General features: G+C 38.6%; 1 long non-coding RNA gene and 1 pseudogene across 1 annotated transcript in view; one reads left to right on the top strand and one right to left on the bottom strand.

Annotated features, from left to right (window-relative positions):
• The window catches only part of LOC140528694 (uncharacterized), a 41,840-nt gene that overhangs the window by 8,830 nt on the left and 11,161 nt on the right, over nucleotides 1-21,849 (top strand). The gene's annotated exons all lie outside the window — the stretch shown is intronic.
• LOC140530451 (protein phosphatase 1H pseudogene) lies at nucleotides 11,580-12,464 on the bottom strand (annotated as a pseudogene).

The following is a 21,849-nucleotide window of genomic DNA, read 5'->3' as shown; positions in this document are numbered from 1 at the left end:
CTTGTTATAGAGATGTCAGGTATACTAAGCAGCTAGGCAGCTAGTCTAGGGTCAGGACTAGTACCATCAGAGGCAGGACTGAAGTCAAGGTTTCCAAGTAAACTCTCTAATTCTATACTCTGCTGCTTTTCTGTGTGGTAGAGAAAATAAATAGCTGTCCTATACCTGATATCTACTTCACACATTGTGTTTTCTTAGAAGGGAGTTCCTTAACACCTTTTAGGGGAGACCCTAGAGAGAAGCAATGCCTATACATTATTTACAAAATTTCTCTCCAAGCCTGGGATAGGGACAATGAGATAGAGATAGCAAGGAAAACTTGATCTCTTCCCTTTGGGGTCTGGCTTCCCCAGAAGGGAATTTAAAGTTAGAGTACCTTATGGGTGACTTTTCTCCCGCTCACCCCCACTGCAATGATTTTTGCAAAAACATTTTTTTGGTAGGATATGGTGACTAGAAAGAGACTGGGGGCAGAAAGACACTCAAGAACCTCAGGTGTAGACAGAGTAGTCTTGGCTTAAGGGAGTGAGTTGGTAGAGATCAAATAATGATATGAGTGACCATTTAGGGAGCTGGAAAGGTTGATAAGATTTGGGGAAGTGATGAGGATGACATTGAAATAGGGATGAGAACCTCCTAAAGCCATTATTATTCAGGATGAGCAACTAAAGACAACTTTGACCTTTGGATTTCTCCAGAGAGATTACTCACCTATCCACAGTACAATCTTTAGGACACCAAGGAAGCAAAAGGATCTTAATCCACCAGCTTCCCACCCTTCTGTCTCCTCTCCATGGCCCATTTTGAGCTACTGAAATCTCAGTATCCAACACTTTCTCCTCTGTGTATAGTAGCGAGCATTGGTGCCAGACAGTTAAATGAGGCCAAAGGAAGGAAAATGCAGGTTAATAATGAAAGAAACTGGGAGACAATTTGTTTTACAAAAAGGACTTTTATTTGATTTACCCAAACAAAAAAAGTAAAAAATAAAATTCATCATGGGATTATTTTCAGCAGTCAGCTTCTCCACTGCAAAGGACAATTTGATTATTGAAAATTCAATTCTACTCAATTGCTCAGGAATACCTACATTGGAAAGGGAAGGACAAAGCCTAAATGGAGTTTACGGAGGATTCTATTGAATCCTGTGTGGCACAGTTGAAAAAACAACACTGGATTCAAAGTGAGAGGACAGGAGTTCAAAACATCCCTCTTTCACTTATTACCCTCATAACCTTGGACAAGTTACTTAGCATCTTTGGGCCTCAGTCCTCATCTCTAAAATGAGGGATTGGATAGATGATCTCTAGGGTCACTTCTTCAGAGGTAAGATGTTTGGAATTCTCCAAATCTAACTATGCTAATGTGGACAAATAGCCTCTCCTTGTATCCATCACAGTAAACAAATCTGAATAGAGAGATCTATGGCCTCTGGAGAGAAGTAAGAAATTTTTCTAAGAGAAGGTGGCTGTGAAATATTTTGACTATTGCTAGATCAGAGGTCAAGTTGAGCTCAGAAGGAAATCATGCCTCTCCAATGGAAGCCTGTCTAGCAGTTTCGTGCTGTTTTAAGCCCATGCAGGTTAAGGATAGGGACTTCTTTACTGTGTCCTGAGAAGCTGCCCGATCCTCCTATATTTTATGTGTATTTATCCTGTGACTAGGCAAAACCTCTGCCTTTGACATTTCATGCTAGTCCTCAGTCCAGTTGAGAAAGTTATTCCTGCAGATGTGGAGAGACATGGGTGAATGAGGGGGATATGACAAAGAGGCAGCCCAGCCCAGAGGTAGGGGATGAACTGGATGACCTCTTTAGGTCCTGTCCTCTCCCTACAATTCTAGAATCCTTTCCTTCTGGAAGGGGTGGGGTGGGGTGGGAGCTGGGATCAATGTTATGGTCACAACTGGAAGTCTCTCCCTTCCCGAAAGTGTCAGTTGCATCACTCCCAAGAACTGTAATAATGAAGAAAACATTTCCAGGGATGGACAATTATCTAATCAGGGAATTAGCAATGGTAGATGATGCAAACATGAGGGGCCTTGTAAATAATCTCATTTTTTTAAATGCTCCAAATACAGGAAACAGTGCCTGCAACTACACCCTGAGCTGCTATTGTACAGAGAGCTTATTATGTCACAGGACAAGATTCTAAGATAATAATCAAATTAACAAACAGTTATTGAGCCTCCCTATTCAGGCTTCCCAAGCCAGGCACTGTGGGAGATACCAGGAAGTATTCTGCTTCTACCACTTGCTAGCTGAATGATCCTGGACAGATTATTTATTATCTCTGAGCCTCAGTCTCCTCAGCTACAAAATATGTCTAATACAACTTACATTATAGAACCACAGATTCAGAAGTAGAGGGAGTTGGAGGTCATATAGTCCAGGGGTGTCACTCAGATAATAAACAGATCCCTATGGAAATCATATTGACTTCGAAAGGCACAGATTAACATTATCTGTTTTGTATTTTATTTTTTTAAACACATCCTAATTATATTTTAATCTGGCGAGGCAGTACTCAGGAGTTTTGAATGGCCAACACACAGTATTTTCAATACCTCTGTTTCAGTATAGCCCTATCATTTTACAGATTAGTAAATTAGAACCCAGAGAGGTTAAAATACTCATCCTAGGTAACACGAGTAGTATGTAGCAGAGTTAAGATTTAACTTTTATATTCTTCAATCCCAAATACATTATTACTCTTTTCATGATATCACACAGTTTATTCATCTATTTGTAGGTAGATAGATGGGCAGTTAGGTGGTACAGTAGATAGAGTGCCAGGTCTGAGCCTGGAAGACTCATCTTCCTGAGTTCAAATGTGGTCTCAAATGCTTACTGGCTGTGTAACCCTGGACAAGTCACTTAATCCTGTTTGCCTCAAATTCCTCATCTGTAAAATGAACTGGAGAAAGAAAGGGCAAACCACTCTAGTATCTTTGCCAAGAAAACCCCAAATGGAAGAAAACTGAAAACAAATAAATTAATTGAAAAAAAAACTCCAAATGAAGTCATGAAGATTCATGCACAAATGAAAAATGATTGAACAACTATGAGGTAGACAGATGGGAATCAAATAAGGCTCACACAACCAGTATGCATCATAGGTAGAATTTGTATCCAGATCTTCCTAACTATAAGATGAATTCTCATTTACTCTACTACTTTGCTTAGAATTATAGACATGCTGTCTGCATGTGTAAATTATTTTAATATGGATATATATGTATATGTACATGTATGGGCATGTATATGTGTTTGTGTTTTGTGTGTGTGTGTGCACATGGGTGGGTCTTTATCCAGCACATCTAGCACATTTCTCCACTTCTTCTGACATGGAAAGGATACTCTTGGAGTACTCTGGCTATATACCTGTTATCCCTTTCTCCTTGATGAAAAGACCATCTTTATCCAGGGTACATTTCATTGATGGCATCTTTTACTCAATTCCTTGTTTGAGGTTCTTCATTTTTTCTATATAGCAGCCTGCTCCCAGCTACCCTGGGTTTCTTTGTTAAAACCTGATCACACTTCCCCTGTGCGTTCTAAGTGGCAGCCTTCTCATACCTACCCTGGATGTTTTAGATAGTATCCTGCTCATACCTACCCCAGGTATTCTAGACTGAAGCCTACTCACAGCTACCCTGAGTATTTTATATGGCAACCTGCTCATACCTACCCTGAATGCTCTAGGTGACAGCCTGCTCAAACCTAACCTGGCAGCTTGTTCACAACTATCCTGGATGTGGCAAGCTTATGGGAGGAGAAGAAAAGGAGTCAGATTGGATGAACAAGGATGGGTCATGAATTTCATCACTGAAGAGAAAGCCTAAGGTTATGCTGGAGTCAGGTCTAATGGGCTCCAGCTCAGAGATTTTAAATGATTTGCCCAGGATCACCCAGCTAGCAAGTGGCAGAATCAGGATACTTCCTGGTATCTCCCATTTTGCCCGATGTGGGAGACTTGAATAGAAAGGCTCCAATAAGTGTGAGCACTTACACCTCAGAAATTCTAAATGCTGCCTACAACTCAGGAACTGACTTTTTGATTGTCTTTCAGAGGTGTTGAACTTCCTGCCTAGCGGCAAATAGACTCAAAACTCTTAAGTACGGGCTAGGCCAAATTAAAATGTAATTGGGAAATGTTTAACAACATTTAAAAAATTGGTAATACAACATAGATATAGTTAATTTGTGTTTTGAAGTCAATATACTGCCAGCAAGGACATAGTCTATTTGAATTTGATACCACTGATATAGACAGATTAAATTTTAAAAATGTGTCATGCTTACATTTTTCTCTAATGGTTTTTAAACATCTATTAGCATACTCCCAGCAAAAAAGCCAAATCAATATGACCTATTTCCTTTGAAGTATATGTCTATTTTGAATAACATAAGTGAAATGAACTAGTGTTTGATCTTTAGTGTCTTTTGCGGTTCTAGATTTCTCAATGATCTTTACAGTCACCTTCTAAGTCCAAACTTTTATTGCTGAATAAACAGAATCAAGAGATACAGAGTGCAATAATTATTCCTAGCTTTCATGTCAATCAAAAATTACTTGAATTATCTGGATTCCTTTATCTTCAAGGTGTTTCAATTTTGTTCTAGGTGTTTAATACATATAGGATATTCTTAGCGGATGAACCAATGGCACCAAGTTTCAACAGTTCTCTTATGTTTCATTTCCACTTGACTTCCTGTGTCGTGGAAGAAGGAAAGCCCTTATTATCAGGGTTTATTTGGAGGGTTGCTGGACATTTTTGTGTATTTCTTTCTGACTAGAAATAAAGTGTGTGTGTGTGTGTGTGTGTGTGTGTGTGTGTGTGTCTTTTTGGTGCTCAGTGAATGGCAATTAGCAAGAGGGTATTTTGAGATTTTCTTGGATCTCTTGATTGTTAACATCTTCCCTCTCTGAATACACTGTATTTAATCACTTTGTATTCATTTGTGTTTATTCTCTTTATATTTATTCTCCATATACTTACACATGCCCCTTGTCTCATTTCTTAGAATGTAACCTCCCTGCAGGTAGGAGCTATTTCATTCATTGTATTTGCAGAGATAGCTGGTGTCTAAGTGGATCTAGTGCTGAACCTTGGATCAGAAAGACCTGGGTTCAAATAGGGACAATAATAAAGCTATCTCCCAGGGTCATGGTGAGGATCAAATGGCAAATGACATGTGCCTAGTACATAGTAGGAGTCATATAAATTCTTATTCCCTTTCCCTTGTTTGCCGGGCACCTAGCAACAGTGCCTGGCTCAGAGTACATGTTTAACATTAACTCCTTCTCTCTAAGATTATCTCTTATTTATCCTTGTATATCTTGTTTGAACAGTTGTTTTACATGTTTTCTCTTCTTTACCACCACCCTCCTCCACAATTAGATTACGAACTTATTCAGGATAGGGACTATTTTTGCCATTATTTTTTGTATCCTTAGTGCCTACCACGTGCAGATACATAGTACAAACTTGAAGACCATTTAATAAATATTCACTGAAAGCATCCTTGGCACAACTCCTACAGTAGAAAGAACAAAAGTGATGCTAAGAATGGTATTTTATTCCCACATGATTCTGGCCTTCCCTACTGAATCTCTGTTATAATAATGATAATGATAATTATAATTATTATTATTCGAGGGCAATTTTTCATATGGATATATAATGCTCTAGAATTCTCATTATATGTGGGTCTGTTTTATGTGCCTGTAGTACATGAATAAGTTTTGAATGTGGAAGTCAATTTTAAACTTCGTAGTTCTCAGTAGAAGTAGAAATGTCATGGTGCTTTGGAATAGCTTGTTCAATAATCACCAAATCTCATTAAGTACAAATCAAAAATGACATGCTCTTTAAAACCTTAGAAACTTGGCATACACTTTTTGCCCCTTAATATATCATCTTCACATATGTATGTATACATATACATATACATATACATATATATATGTATATATAAAATAGATATTTTTGGAGCAATACAAGACATAACTGCTTGCTTTGCATAAAGTACATCAACATGTAAGCGGTCATTTGGAGAGTTCCTTGGTGTTTTCATTTTTTGGTAGTAGATAGGTGACTACTTCTATTAATAAAGATGAGATCAGGCTTGGATCAAAGAAGCTGATGAAACGATTTGCTGGTAATTCAACTACTACTGTGAAGCCTTAGGGCTAGTAATTATAAATCTTATCCAGCCCTGTCATTTTCTAATTTACAGAGAGCGTAAAGTTTTAGTCACTTCCCAATGAAATGTTACTTGCACTAAGAACAGAAACTTTCCGTCTAGGTTTTGATTCAACTTGTATTTTTATTGTATAGGAGTTCTTGAAACCTATTAGAGGGGCAGGCTTTTTTCTTATTCTCCTGCTGTGATATTATCTATCTGACTTTTTTGTTTCTTAAGCCACTGTGTTAAGCTTTGTTGTTTTTTATTGGCATCAGATTGAATTGGTTGGGTTTCTATTATTGTTTTTGCTATTTTTGCTGCATTGGCTCCTTGTATCATCCTTCACCTTGTGACTTTAATTTTCAATGAACAGAATCTAAAATTTCTAATTTTTTAAGTTTTCTTATTCTATTTTGCATGTTTTCTTTAGTGAGGTAATAGAGCATTCAAGTTTTCTACTGCATATGCCAGCTAATTGTTGATATTATCTTCTCATATCTTTCTTTAGATCTTCAGTACCTACTGCTATGTTGGTGTTTGGCTCACGTGCTTACAGAAGCATTACCCAATAGCTCCACCTCACTTCTGTGGTCCTTACAGGAGCAATGGCTAACATATGCTGTTGTACACAGGTCCTTAAAAGTTGACATGTTTTTTTTTTGGTTTGGTTTTTTTTACACTTTTTGTTCAGTGAAGATGATGAGTGCATTTATTCATTATAGTTATACCAAATGGTAGGTTTTACAAATGACTGTGTTTTGGCATACTTACTGGGCTAGTTAGAGTCATACTATCTCTCTTTTTTGCTTTTTTTTTTAAATTTTTTTTTAAAATTTATTTATTTCACTTTTAACATTCATTTTAACAAAATTTTGGGTTCCAAATTTTCTCCCCTTTTGTCCCCTCCCCCCCAAAAAACCAGGCATTCTAATTGCCCCTATAACCAATCTGCTCTCTCTTCTATCATCCCTCTCTGCCCTTGTCTCCATCTTCTCTTTTGTCCTGTAGGGCCAGATAACTTTCTGTACCCCTTTACCTGTAATTCTTATTTCCTAGTGGCAAGAACATTACTCGACAGTTGTTCCTAACACTTTGAGTTCCAACTTCTTTACTTCCCTCCCTCCCCACCCCTTCCCTTTGGAAGGCAAGCAATTCAATATAGGCCAAATCTGTGTAGTTTTGCAAATGACTTCCATAATAGTTGTGTTGTATAAGACTAACTATATTTCCCTCCATCCTATCCTGTCCCCCATTACTTCTATTCTCTTTTGATCCTGTCCCTCCCTATGAGTGTCAACCTCAAATTGCTCCCTCCTCCCCATGTCCCCCCATCCATCATCCCCCCCACCCTGCTTATCCCCTTATCCCCCACTTTCCTGTATTGTAAGATAGGTGTTCATACCAGAATGAGTGTGCATTTTATTCCTTCCTTTAGTGGAATGTGATGAGAGTAAGCTTCATGTTTTTCTCTCACCTCCTCTCTTTATCCCTCCACTAATAAGTCTTTTGCTTGCCTCTTTTATGAGAGATAATTTGCCCCATTCCATTTCTCCCTTTCTCCTCCCAATATATTTCTCTCTCACTGCTTGATTTCATTTTTTAAAGATATGAGCCCATCCTCTTCAGTTCCCTCAGTGCACTCTGTCTCTATGTGTGTGTGCGTGTGTGCATGTGTGTGTGTGTAATCCCACCCAGTACCCAGATACTGAAAAGTTTCAAGAGTTACAAATATTGTCTTTCCATGTAGGAATGTAAACAGTTCAACTTTAGTAAGCCCCTTATGACTTCTCTTTGCTGTTCTCCTTTTCATGCTTCTCTTCATTCTTGTGTTTGAAAGTCAAATTTTCTTTTCAGCTCTGGTGTCTTCATCAAGAATGCTTGAAAGTCCTCTATTTCATTGAAAGAACAATTTTTCCCCTGAAGTATTATACTCAGTTTTGCTGGGTAGGTAATTCTTGGTTTTAGTCCTAGTTCCTTTGACTTCTGGAATATCCTATTCCATGCCCTTCGATCCCTTAATGTAGAAGCTGCTAGGTCTTGTGTTATCCTGATTGTATTTCCACAATACTTGAATTGTTTCTTTCTAGCTGCTTGCAATATTTTCTCCTTGACCTGAGAACTCTGGAATTTGGCCACAATGTTCCTAGGAGTTTCTCTTTTTGGATCTCTTTCAGGAGGTGATCGGTGGATTCCTTGAATATTTATTTTGCCCTCTGGTTCTAGAATCTCAGGGCAGTTTTCCTTGATAATTTCATGAAAGATGATGTCTAGGCTCTTTTTTTGATCATGGCTTTCAGGTAGTCCCATAATTTTTAAATTGTCTCTCCTGGATCTATTTTCCAGGTCAGTTGTTTTTCCAATGAGATATTTCACATTATCTTCCATTTTTTCATTCTTTTGGTTTTGTTTTGTGATTTCTTGGTTTCTCATAAAGTCATTAGCCTCCATCTGTTCCATTCTCATTTTTAAAGAACTATTTTCTTCAGTGAGTTTTTGAATCTCCTTTTCCATTTGGCTAATTCTGCTTTTGAAAGCATTCTTCTCCTCATTGGCTTTTCGAACCTCTTTTGCCAATTGAGTTAGCCTATTTTTCAAGGTGTTATTTTCTTCAGCATTTTTTTAGGTCTCCTTTAGCAGCGTGCTGACCTGCTGTTCATGCTTTGACTACATGTCTCTCATTTCTCTTCCCAGTTTTTCCTCCACCTCTCTAACTTGATTTTCAAAATCCTTTTTGAGCTCTTCCATGGCCTGAGCCCATTGAGTGGGCTGGGATATAGAAGCCTTGACTTCTGTGTCTTTGCCTGATGGCAAGCATTGTTCTTCCTCATCAGAAAGGAAGGGAAGAAATGCCTGTTCACCAAGAAAGTAACCTTCTATAGTCTTATTTCTTTTTCCTTTTCTGGGCATTTTCCCAGCGAGTGACTTGACCTCTGAATATTCTCCTCACACCCACCTCGCCTCCTGATCCTCCCAGCCAGTGCTTGGGGTCTGAGATTCAAATGCTGCTTCCAGCCTCAGGACTTTTGGCGGTGGCAGGGCTGCTATTCAGTGTGAGATTAAGTTCACGTGCTCAGGTCAGGGCAGGGCCGCGTCACAGGCTCCGTTCCCTTAGGGGATTTATTCAGAGACCTTCAACAATGGATCCAGGCTCCTGCCTGCTTTGGGAGCCCCTGTCTGCTCCCACCTCCGCTTCTGCCTCCCAAGGGGGCCTGAGTTATGGGGGCACCCCACTCCCCTCTTGACCCACCAAAGAGACCCTCTCACCGACCCTTGTCACCACCGCGTGGCTGCTGGAGACTCTGTCCCTGAAGCCTGCTTGGCTCTGCTCCTGCTCGGATCTGCTCCTCTCGGTGCCGTGGCCGCGGCAGGGCTGTACTTGGCTCCCAGTCCGCAGTGCAAAAGGACCTTTTGCGAGAGGTTTGCAGGTCCCTCTGGAACAGAAATCTCCTTCGCTCCAATGTTCTGTGGCCTCTGGTCCTGCAGAACTCGCAGTGAGTTGCTATTTGCAGATGTTCTATGGGTTGTGGGTTCGGAGCTATGTGTATGTGCGTCTTTCTACTCTGCCATCTTGGCTCTGTCCCCTTCTCTTTTTTGCTTTTTGAAGTCATTTTGAAGTTCACATTTTGGGCTTGTGATAGTTTGATATTACTCTTTGGAATAGGAGTGGCTTTTTTACCTCACTATCTTCCTCTGAATATGAAACCACATCTTCTTTTACACTTTAGTAGCTATCTATGGTCAGGTTCTTCTTCTTTTGTTTTCTCATTTTTTTTATTTTAACATAAATTAAAATAAACAAATAATTTTTAAGGTTAAATAGAAAATGTTTTGAGAGTTATGTTGTCAAACTAAAAGGGGGGAGCAGCTTTTTGACATTCCAATCTATTTATATTATGTATATTTATATAAATATAGTATTATATATACATGTATAGTATATTTATCTCCTCTTCAAAATCACTTGAGACATCAGTATAATTTTTGGCATCTGTTTCCTTATTAGGTATGATTTCTGGAGTTTGTACCAAGTGAAGATTTTCAGTAACTTTAGGGTCTTCAATTTTTCCCTCTTCAGATTTAAGTGAATCTTAAATTTTGTTTCTCATTCCCTCTAATCTGGGATTAGGAATTGTTATTTTTTTAAGATTGTGTTCATACTTCTATAATACCTTGTTGAGTTGGGGTCAAGGTTATCCTCAACAGTATGAAATCCTTGTTTCTAACTAGTAATATCCATTTCCAACTCTTTTATGATATAATCAGTCAATTTATATTTATTAAGTGTCAATAATTCTGCTACATAATAAAAACGTTCCTATCTTCAGGTCACTTCAACCTTGCTCATGATTTGCCTACTTCAGTGGTCAGTACCATCTGGACTGAGACATTCCTAGCAAGTCAAGTTTTAGTATTTCCAATTTGTTTTGGTATATTGTACCTCCTTAGGGTATAAGAACACAAAGAATCACACATCATGCTGCTATCCTCTGCATCAGGCTGATCATCATGTTGTTTTAGAACTAACCCATCAGCAAATGCTGATTTATCTATTTCCTTGACTATTAGAAGCAATTATATTACACTGACTGAAGGGTTAATCTAATAGATCATTTGCTAGAACTCAGTTTTCCAGTATTTCAGAACTTGTTACCTGACACCCACTCACTGACAGGCACTTACATGGAATATAGACTTTCACCAAATCCCACTGTACATCACTGTACACTGGCAAGCATAAACCTACTTTTCTGTTACCTGTCTATCATGGCATGAAGAATTCATTGGACTTGACTATTATTGGCTATGATATTCTTGGCTATTATATTGAAGTTGGAGTGAGCTATTATTTATTATACAATATTATTGCATTAGGATGAGAATTCCCAAGTGAGAAAATTCCCTCTACCAGTACACATGAACAATTCTTTAACTTATAGTCTTAGAGAGAGTGACCTGGAGAATGGGGAGGTTAAATGACTTCCCTACAGTCACAAAGCAAATACGTGCCAGATGTGGGACTTGAACCCTGGTTTCCCTGGTCCCAAGGCCAACTCTTTATCCACTATACCAAAGCTGTTTTGCATTATACATAATGTAATATAAATATAATTCATCATTATTTCATTTTCATCCTTTTTAAATGGGTTTCAGATTTTTAAAAATAATCCTACAATGAGTCTCTTGCCACCACTATGGTGCAAGTCTTCGTCACCTCATGCCTGGATTATTGCAATAAGTTGCTGATTGGTGTCTCTTCCACAAATCTCTTCCCTCTCCAGTCCATACCCCACTCAACTGTCACAGGATCACAAAAATCCTGAAATTTAAGAGTTGGGAGAGACCTCAGATGACATCTGGCCCAGGACACCATGGGGCCCCTGCCCCTTGCCTAAAGGCTGCTGTGTATTATAAGAATTACATAGATAGAAATGTCTTCAGACCTCAGCCAGGTGTTGGATATTCCCCAGTCTCTGTCCTTCAGTACACCTTGGGCTTGCAGGACCAAGTCTTAAGCTACCAGGGTATACCTGTGGGGGTCATCAGGATCACAATTAGGAAGACATTGTATGATTGCTTCAGCCACTTCTTTGTTTGCTAAAACATCCCAGAGTCTATCTAAAATCAACATGCCATCTGCTCCATGCTCACCCTGTGTGAAATGGTAGACTCTCACCTGAAGAGATAGGAATAGTTTTATATAGATGTTAGAGACATGCACCTTCAGGTCATGGTCTCCCAAGACCCTTGTTTACACCAATAGTTACCATCACTCATGCCTTCTTGCCTTTTCCATATATAAGGGAAAACGTCAGGTCATCATCCTTAATAGTTTTATATGTCCAACCTGTCATATTGTACTTCCTGTAGAGCATCTTCCTTCTAAGTTTTTTTCTCTGCATTTTCCTTAGAAACTCCAAATGTGTAAACTTTTCCCAGCAAGTGAGGCTGCATGAAAGCCATGTACTAGAACCACTGGCTTTCTATGTCCAGGGTGAAATTTAAAAATATGGGGAAGATTTCTCCATTTGTGACAATGATGGCTCTATTATTACCAGCATTTGCCACGCACAGCTTTCCCCACAGGTAGATGATGACAAGGATCATACAGTCTCCATATACATTATATGTGCTCCTCTCTCATTCTATCTGCGGGTTCATATCCGTGAATATACTTTCAATGACTCCATTATCAAAAAACATATCTGACCATGTCACGGTCCACTCAATAAACTTCACTTGCTCCCTATCACTTTTAGGATCAAGTATAAAATTGTCTGCTTACAATATGCCCCTTCCAGTCTTTTTACACCTCACATTCTTGACACATTCCTCAATCCAGTGACTCTGGCCTCGTTACTCAAGCAAGCCATTCCATTCCTTGACTCTAGGCACTTTCACCAGCTACCTCCCATGCCCTTCCTCCTCATTTTGCCTTTTGTCTTCCCTGAGTTCCTTCAAGACCCAGCTAAAATCCTCCCTTCGACAGGAAGACTTTCCAAATCCCTCTTAATTCTAGTGACTCCACTGTTGGTCATTTCCAATTTTTCCTGTATCTAACTTATCTGTACCTAGTTATTCATATGTTGTCTTTCCTATTAGACTGTGAACTTTTCAAGAACAGGGGCTGTCTTTTGTCTTCCTTCAAATCCCTAGCACTTTGGACAGTACCTGGCACATAGTAGGTGCTTAATAAATGTTTATTACCAGGTTGACTTTTATATATAATGCTGTATTAACTTGCTGAAGTAGATAAAATGACTGTTTTCTATATCTGAATATAAGTACTAAGACATAAGATAATGTCCTGTAACCCCACTAAAAGTGTACTTGGCACAATTCTAGTAACTGATAGGACAATAGTGATGCTATATACCTCATCCCATACCCATGTGATCTTTACCTCTTCTGCTGGGTAACCTTGAAAGCTTTTCATTCCATGTAGTTTGGAGATTATGAATATTTGCTATAGCAAGAACTATTAAAAACGTTTTCTTAAGGGGTTTTCTTTTTTAAGATAAATATTATATCCCTGTAATTGCCAGCAAGTTCAGCTTCTGATAGTGGTCTGATTCCAGTATGGTTTATCAGTTAGATTTTCCAGGAGTTTTTGAGGTCTATATATGCATTATGGGGACTTGTCATCTGTTAGTACACAAAAGACAATGATTTTCTGATGTATCATTTCAACCAGCAGTTGTGTCTTGCTGTGTATTTATTTTTTATAGCCTACAATGTTGTATCACCCAGTTTTACTGGGTCTTTGCATAATCTACATTGATTGCCAAGTCTAGGTTCCTTAAGCATGACCCTTTTATAACTTCTAGCTTTCCGTATATAGAGACATTACAAACAAATGTCAAAAGGAAGAAATCACTAAAACATCTTTTATAGACCATAATGCAATCAAAATAGTCCCTCCAAATAAATTTGTTTCAGGAACCACAAACAAAAGACACAGACACAAATGGAGATTTAACAATGAAATCCTAACTAACGAGTGGGTCAAAGAATAAACCATAGAACAATAATTACATGAAAGAAAATAATAATGATGAAATGATATATACATATATGTATATATATGTGTGTGTGTGTATGTATGTATGTATTTACACACATACATCAGTCTGGCTGATTCCCCCTTGAAAAAGGGATAAATGTGCCATTTGCCCTTCTAAAATACTGGCATCTGTTTCTCTTCCTGTTGGTGGCTTCTGGTGGAAAGGGCAGGGAAGAGAGAGATTTATACTGTCATTTGTCCAACTAGTCCACATTCCTCTTATTGAAAAATAGAATCAGCAGACAGGAGAAGCAGAGGCTTTTAAATTATTTAGAATTTGGCTCAGATGGAATAAATCACTTCCTTAAGTTTAAATGGGCTCTCTAGCTCCATCTGAATCACGTATTGTCATTGGTCAACTTCCTTCCCCTACCACACCTCACTTCATTCCATTACTAGGCCAGGGACCTTCATCATTTCCAGTTTTCAAAATTCTCCAATCATCCAAACACCCATCCTGAAGACACCTTAAGTCCCTAAAGATGTTCAAGGATGTCCAGGGACTTCCTATTATCTCCAGGATCAAATATAAAGTCCTATATTTAAAGTTCTTTGTAGTCTGACCCTTTTCTATGTTTTCAGTCTCAGCTTATTTTTTAATATTTTTATTTACATATATATTACGTACATATCTATTTATATATACATGCATACATATATATTATATATACATATATATTACATATATCCATTTTCATATAGATGGAATATATGTGGATATATATATATATATATATATATATATATATATATATATATATATATATATATATATATATATATATATATATATATATATATATATATATATATACACATCCATTCATGAACTCTTTGATCCATCCTCACAGTTCACTTTGCAAGTCTTTGAATTCTCATTGCCACATCTTTGTACTGGTTGTCCCTTAATGTCTGGAATTCTTTGCCCTCTCACGCCTATCTTACAGCTTCCCTGGTTTGCTTCAAGACTCATCTCAAAACCTACCTTCTGTAGGAAGCCTTCCCTAGTTCCACCAGCTGACAATACCTTTCCCTCAAAGATTCCATCCATTCTTCCTATATCTTGTTTGGTCTAAGTTATTTACACATTAACTCCTCCATTAGAATTGAGAGCAGGGATTGTCTTTATTTATTTATTTTTTTGGCCTTTCTTTGTATCCCCAGTGCTTAGCATAGTATCTGGAACACAATCATAAATGTTTGCTTACTGACTGCTCACTGCTGCTGTACCACCCTTCAGTTATCAACCTAGAGGCCTTGGAAGCAGCAGCTGGAAATGTCTTTGTCCCTGAACAGAGCAGTGAAAGTTCTTAAAGAGCTGAGATTCTGAGGGAAGCTGTTCCTGGCTAAAACAATCACAGGATTTTGAGCAGAGACAATTAAAAAAAAAAATCCCATGCCCCATTCAGCAGCCTCTCCTCTCCATTCAGTCCAGGGAGGGCCCTCCCACCTCACCCCAGCAGTTTATGAATCTAGTTAGCAGAATTCCTGGAAAACTGACCCAGGGCTCATCTTTCTTGTGAACTCCATCCACCTGTCAGGTTGAGGTTTGGTGGGAAGCCAGGAAAGACAGGAAATAATAGGCAGCAGGATACTGATGTGTGTGTCAATGGCCCCGACCCTCCCATTCCTGAGCACAAATGAGTTTCAAACCTGGGAGGCTTCACAATCCATGGCCCCAGAGCCCGCAGAACCGTTGTGGAGTGAGGGTGGGGGAAGATGACGAAGTTTTAAAATAACATTGAGGCTGCCCTGGGAGAGCTGTACCATCGCTGCAGGGAACAAGCCCAGCTGTTGCTGAAACCCATTGCTTTGTTCTTGCTGGCCTTGCTCTGAGCACACAAGGCTAGAAGGAGAACGTTTGGGCTGCCACCATCCCCCTACTCAATCTCTCCTCACCTTCCCCACCTCATTCATGGACTCACTACATTCTTTCTTCGGAAGATTCTCTTCCCACACAGGCTTTGGAAACTTCCTTGCTTTATTTCCCAAGATTTAACTCCCCTCCCCAACCTGCCTCCTCAACTGTTGTTATTATTATTTCTTAAACATTCTGTTTCCCATTAGCTTGTTTCAGGAGACAGGAAAAAGGTTTGGGTCTCCTGGCCTGCTGCTAGCCAGAGAACTAAACCAGACAGACAGACAGACAGACCTCCAGGCACTTTAGAAAACACTGACTTTAGGAGGAAGGAAACGTTGGGTGCCAGGGGGAGCCTGACACCTCTACATTGGCAAGAAATCTCCCCATTGTAGCACAGACAGGGGGATGTTTGAAGTCATTCCTCCTTTGGGTGGCCTGACTTCATTTTACAAACTCAATTGTTGTGGTTTTTTTCTTTAATTGTTCAATGGAAATGTGAAAAACGCTAATTATACATCTGGCTGTAATGGCGTTCTTGCTGATTTAGAACTTCAGTACATGAAAGCAGTAGGACAATGGACTATGCTTATGAATGGATGGATGGATGGACAGATGGATGGATGGATGAATGAGTGAATGAAAAAGCATTTATTCAGGCACTATGTGTCAGGCACTCTGCTAAGCACTAGGAAAAGAAAAAGAAAAATCAAGACAGTCTCTAGTATCAAGCAGTTCACACTTGAGTTAGGGAAGGCAACACATGAAAAGAAGTTAAGCTAAAAGGCAAATGGAAAGGCCTGAATGTCTTAAAGTGCATCAGTAATGAGGATGGCAGGACTCAGGGTACATAGGTAGATGAGGTGACTATTCTAAGGGACTGCAGGGTAAAGACAGAGAGGATGGTAAGGCCAGGAGGATCATCACCTTTTTTTTTTTTTTTTTTTTGAGGCATTTGAGGTTAAGTGATTTGCCCAGGGTCACACAGCTAGTGAGTATCTGATGTCAGATTTGAACCCAGATCCTCCTGACTCTAGGGCTCATGATCTATCCACTTAAAATTCACTACTTGAAACTCAAAGTACATCACCAGCAGTTTCTAATTTTATCCCCTAAGAAAGTTTCACTAAGGTAAGCTGTTCATCTCCTTGGGTATTGAATAATAGGAAAGAGAGGTAAGGAGTGAGTTAGATACAACCTCATCCTAAATGGGAGGGTGGTTAGATGTGTTTATCACTAGGGAATTTTTCAAGCTAATTCTACCCAGGTCATCTTAAGGATCTACCCAAGTTTCCTTTGCTTGTTTATCTAAAGACATTTTCTATGTTGAGGGCCAGCATAGCATGGTGTCCCCACAGCAGGAGAGGAGTGATGAAGACCTAGATTCAAGTCCCCCTGTGACATAAACCAGTTATACGAGCCTGGACAAGTCCTTTTATTTCTCCATGCTGCCAGGCAACTCTTTAAGACTTTGTAAGGTCCAGATAAAAATGACAACGTGAATTGTTAAAGTTTCCTCAGAGAGCTGCCTATGATAATGAAATCCCAGATCACATGAAAATATATATTAAATATATCTATATAGAATGCCCCAAAAGTCTTAGTGAGTTTTTAATCTTTAATAACTTCAAAAGTATAAATGATACAAAATTTAAAAAATTATAAAAATATTTGAAAGGCTAATTGTTTGAATTTTTATAATACTCAATGTCTCTTATTAAAATTCAATATAACCACCATCTTCTGCTATATATACGCCACTCTAGTACATTTTCAAACTATAAAAACTTTTATCAGCTGCAGCTAAGTGGCACAATGGATGGAGTTGCCTACCTGAAGTCAAGAAGACTCATTTTCCTGAGTTCAAATCTGACTTCTGATGTTTACAAGCTGCATAACCCTTCACAAGTCAGCTAATCCTGTTTACCCCAGTTTCCTCACATGCAAAATGAGCTGGAGAAGGAAGTGGCAAACCATTCCACTATCTCTGCCAAGAAAACCCCAAAATGGGGTCACAGAAAGTCAGACATGATTGAAATGACTCAACAGCACATAGTTTTTTTCCTATCACCAAATAAAAGAGAATATAATGAAGTATTCCTCCTCAAATGCCTTGTCAATTCAGGATTGGAAAATGGTCATTGGTTTTCCTCTATCTGATTCATATTCCTCTTGTTAAGATCTCACCCTCCTATCCCAAAACTCTTCTGGCCTTCCCACATATTTGTAGGCTTAAAGTTTTTGGATATCCCCTGGACCTTGGCCCCCAAGATGGGAATGCTTCATTCTTTCTATTCCTCCTTTCCTGTTAATAAGATCATACAAAACTTGACCCTGTTCTTGGAGTTCAACCACTTGCTCAGCCCCTAAATCTTAGCTAATTTGTTCAAAGTTTTTTGTAATGAAATATTTTCTGTATATATTGTCTTCTCTTAAGCATATATTGTCTCTATTTTTCTTTAGTTAATATTAAGACTTTTATACTTTTGGAGTCTAAATGACAGAACCAATGATTGGAGGAGGTACCTATAAATATCTTCTCCTCCTCCAGGGAAGATACATTGAGCATAAAGCTATCAGGGAGAAAGCTCTAGCAGAATTCATGTTAAAAGACTGACTGACATCTGAAATCAGAGCCAGATTGGTTGTTGTTCTTCATTCTTGAAGAGGACCAAAATGACAACACTATGTTGGAGTCAAGGTACAGTGTACCTAACTGTGGCTGATCAAACCAATACAAGCTCAGAAGGCTCTACCACAGGTTGGGCACAAATAGTCCATATGAACATTTGGGATGGAGATGTCTCTAAATTTGTACATCTCATGTTTCTTTTGAGCTACTACAATTCTGCTTTGCTCACAGAGCACAGCACCTTCTTTGATACGAGTATGCCAGGTGGGGTGGTCTTTTGTCAGTGTCTCCCATAACACACAATCAGTTTCAAAGTTCTTAAGAGAGACCTTGAGAATGCCCTTGTATTGCTTCTTCTGACCACCATGTAAGCTCCTTCCTTGTGTGAGTTCTCCATAAAATAGTCTTTTAGGCAAATGTACATTTGGCATTCAAAAAAGATGATCAGCCCATCCAAGTTGTGCTTTCCGCAGTAGAGTTTGAATGCTTGGCAGTTCAACTCAAAAGAGGAGCTCAGTGTCTGGTACTTTATCTTTCCAGTTGATCTTCAGAATCTTTCTAACACAGTTCAAATGGAAGTGATTCAGTTTCCTGGCATGGTACTGGTTTCACAGGCATGCAACAATGACGTCAGCACAATGGCTCAGTAGACAGTTTGGTCATCAAACCAGTACCTCTTCTCTCCCACACTTTCCTTCAGAGCCTCCCAAACCCTGAGCTAGTTCTGGCAATGCACATGTCAATCTCATTATCAGTGTGTACATTCCTGGAAAGTATACTGCTAAGGTAAATGAACTTATCCACAGTATTCAAAACTTCTCTATTTGCTGTAACTTTTGGCTCCATATATGGATGATGTATTGGTGCCTGTTGGAGCACCTGTGTTTTCTTGATGTTAATTGTTAGGCCAAAATTAGCATAAGCAGCAGAGAATCAATCCATACTTTGCTGGATAGGAGACATAGGTATGTAATAGTAGTTTTAATATATGTATCATATGTATATATAAAATACTTCAGAAGTGTTAAATGGACCACAACAAATTTGGAAAGTATCCTAATAAAAACCTACACAATATTTACAAAACACAAGTCATTATTGCTAGAATCCTTTCTCACTCTGAATTAATGATCCTTAGTGAAACATCGCAATTGATCATGTGTTTACCATCACACAACTGACTAAAGATGTAGAGACTACCATATCCCACTGTGTTTCTTACTTATTGATTTTTTAAAATATATTTGAATTGGTAGAATGAAACACACTTGTAAAGACTCTGTCCCAACAAGATGTCTTGCATCCATTCTATTCAAGATTCCTCTAGTCATAAATATAAGGCAATTCATAAAACAGGGAGTTTTCTACCTTTTTCCTGGAGGAAAGAAGGATTCCCTTTGGATGAATAACTGTAAGACATCACAGTTTATTGCCCCCAGTCTTCACCCAGAACCTAGAGAAACACTAGGTAGGGGATAGATGACAAAGCTTTAAAATAATATTTATTCAGCTGCCCTTATGTTGATGTCTCACCACTTCAGAGAACAGGGTCCAACTCTTTCTGAAACACATCCATTTGACCTTACTGACCTTGCTCTGAGCACACAAGACTAGGATACTGTTGGAAGGAGAAGAAGCTGTTCTCAAGATGCTGTTGTTTGAAGATAACATTGTACTAATTGCTCCAAACTTCAGCACATTAGAGAGCTTCCAGAAGTATATCCATAATCACTCAAAGGAGTTTAGCCTAACTATCTAGATATGATAAACCAAGTGGATGATGGAAGTCCACTGCCCAGTTTGTGATATGCAGTTGGAAAGTTCCCTATAGAGCTTGTTTATCAGTAAACAGATCTGGAATAGTATGAAGGGCCAATGTGGTAGGGTCTAGAGTTATATGGGAAGGGAGGAAACAAACTAGATTAAGAAAAAAATTAATAACAGAAACCTAATCTTTCTCCCTCCCACCTCTATTCCACTGAAAAAGAAAAAAATTCCCTGAAAATTTCCTCTAATAATCCCTAAATATCTCCCAGAAAGAGTCATTCAAAAATCAATGATCAACCAGTATTGCTTCTCACCTCAAATTTTCCTTGAATACTTTGTCTATACATTTCCTTTGTACTAATCACTACTTACTTTGTATTTGGAGCCATAAGGTGGGGCATGTAAAATGTGGCTTTGCCCCAAGGGTGCTGAAGATCAGCCCACAAAAAAAGTTTTAAGTAATTTTAAAAGATTTTGAAATTTTAGAACTTGTCACATTTTTATGTTGCCAGCATATGCACTCCTTCAGCAACAACCAAAAAATGACCTTAGCACTTAATTACCAAAAATGATTAATTAAAAAGAAACTACCAGATGACCAACATTGCTAATAATAGACATCTGTGAACCACTATACATTCTCCTTTCACTTAGTTACTTCTGACTTAATTACTTCTTGTATTATTTTCGTAATATGAATTGCAAGTTGTTTGGGGGTGAATTTAACATTGCTTTCCCCATGTTCCAAAATTGCTACTGATACCTTTGTTTGCATTCTACTTACATGACTACATGTAGTATTCTCCTCCCTATTTCCAGTAGAATGTTAAGCTCCTTGAAGTCAATGTCTTGGTCATTTTTCATTTCTGTATCCTATAGTGCTCAGCAATGTCTTATATATAATAGAAATTACTAAATGCTTATTCTTCTATCCTATTGAAATTCTTTATCTAGTATATGATTTCCTGCCTCTTTGAATTTCTCACTTATTCCAGATAGCTGATACTCATCATATTCCAAGAATATACAGGAGAAGAGGTTTACAAACTTCCAAAGTTCTGTTTCCATTCTGCATCCTCAATATCTTGGCTTGCAACGCCAGCCTCCCTATTCACCAGAACCTGAAAGAAAGTCAAAGTGGAGGATAGCGGAGAAGGAAGCTGTAAGACAAGGAGCATGAAAGCAGGGTAAGGCAGGCCCTGAGAGAGTTGCATAATGATGACTAGAACCCTAGGGAATAGAAATAGAAAGCAAGGTGCAGGAGTGTAGAAGGTCATGTCACATGATAGTCACGGGGTCTATGGGAAAGCTATTTCTTTCCTCCTCATATAGAGACGACAGGACAAAATCTTTGGTCACCACATTATCACCCATTTCTTGTGGAAATTTACAGTGTTAGAAAGTCTACAAAGCACATTACCTGCTGATTCTCATAATAATATTATGAGATAAGTACCACAAGTAATATTGTTCACATTTTACAAATGGTCAAACTGAGAAGTTAAGTACAGCTCATGTTTACACAACCGGAAAGTTCTGGAGGCAAGAGTCAAACCCAAACCTCCCTTGACTCCAAGTCCAGTAAACTCTGCTGAAGAATTCAGACACAAATTTGGCAAAAAAAAGACAATTCAGGATCCTCCACCTGATATTCCATCTTTTTTGATGACTTGAAGGAAATCTGTGACCTGTCATCCAGTTGCTATAGTCATTTATCTAGAAATAGATATTTTTCTTAAGAAATTCCACTGCTTGAGTCACTTATTTTCCATCAAAGAGACTCATCTGGTAAAGTCTGAGCTGCCATCTGCAACTTGATTGTGAAATAATAAAGTTTCAAA

Source organism: Notamacropus eugenii, chromosome 2 (assembly GCF_028372415.1).
Source record: "Notamacropus eugenii isolate mMacEug1 chromosome 2, mMacEug1.pri_v2, whole genome shotgun sequence".
In the NCBI taxonomy this organism is placed as follows: domain Eukaryota; kingdom Metazoa; phylum Chordata; class Mammalia; order Diprotodontia; family Macropodidae; genus Notamacropus; species Notamacropus eugenii.
The sequence above is the reverse complement of the archived record's forward strand: the minus strand, read 5'-3'. Positions and strand labels throughout refer to the sequence as shown.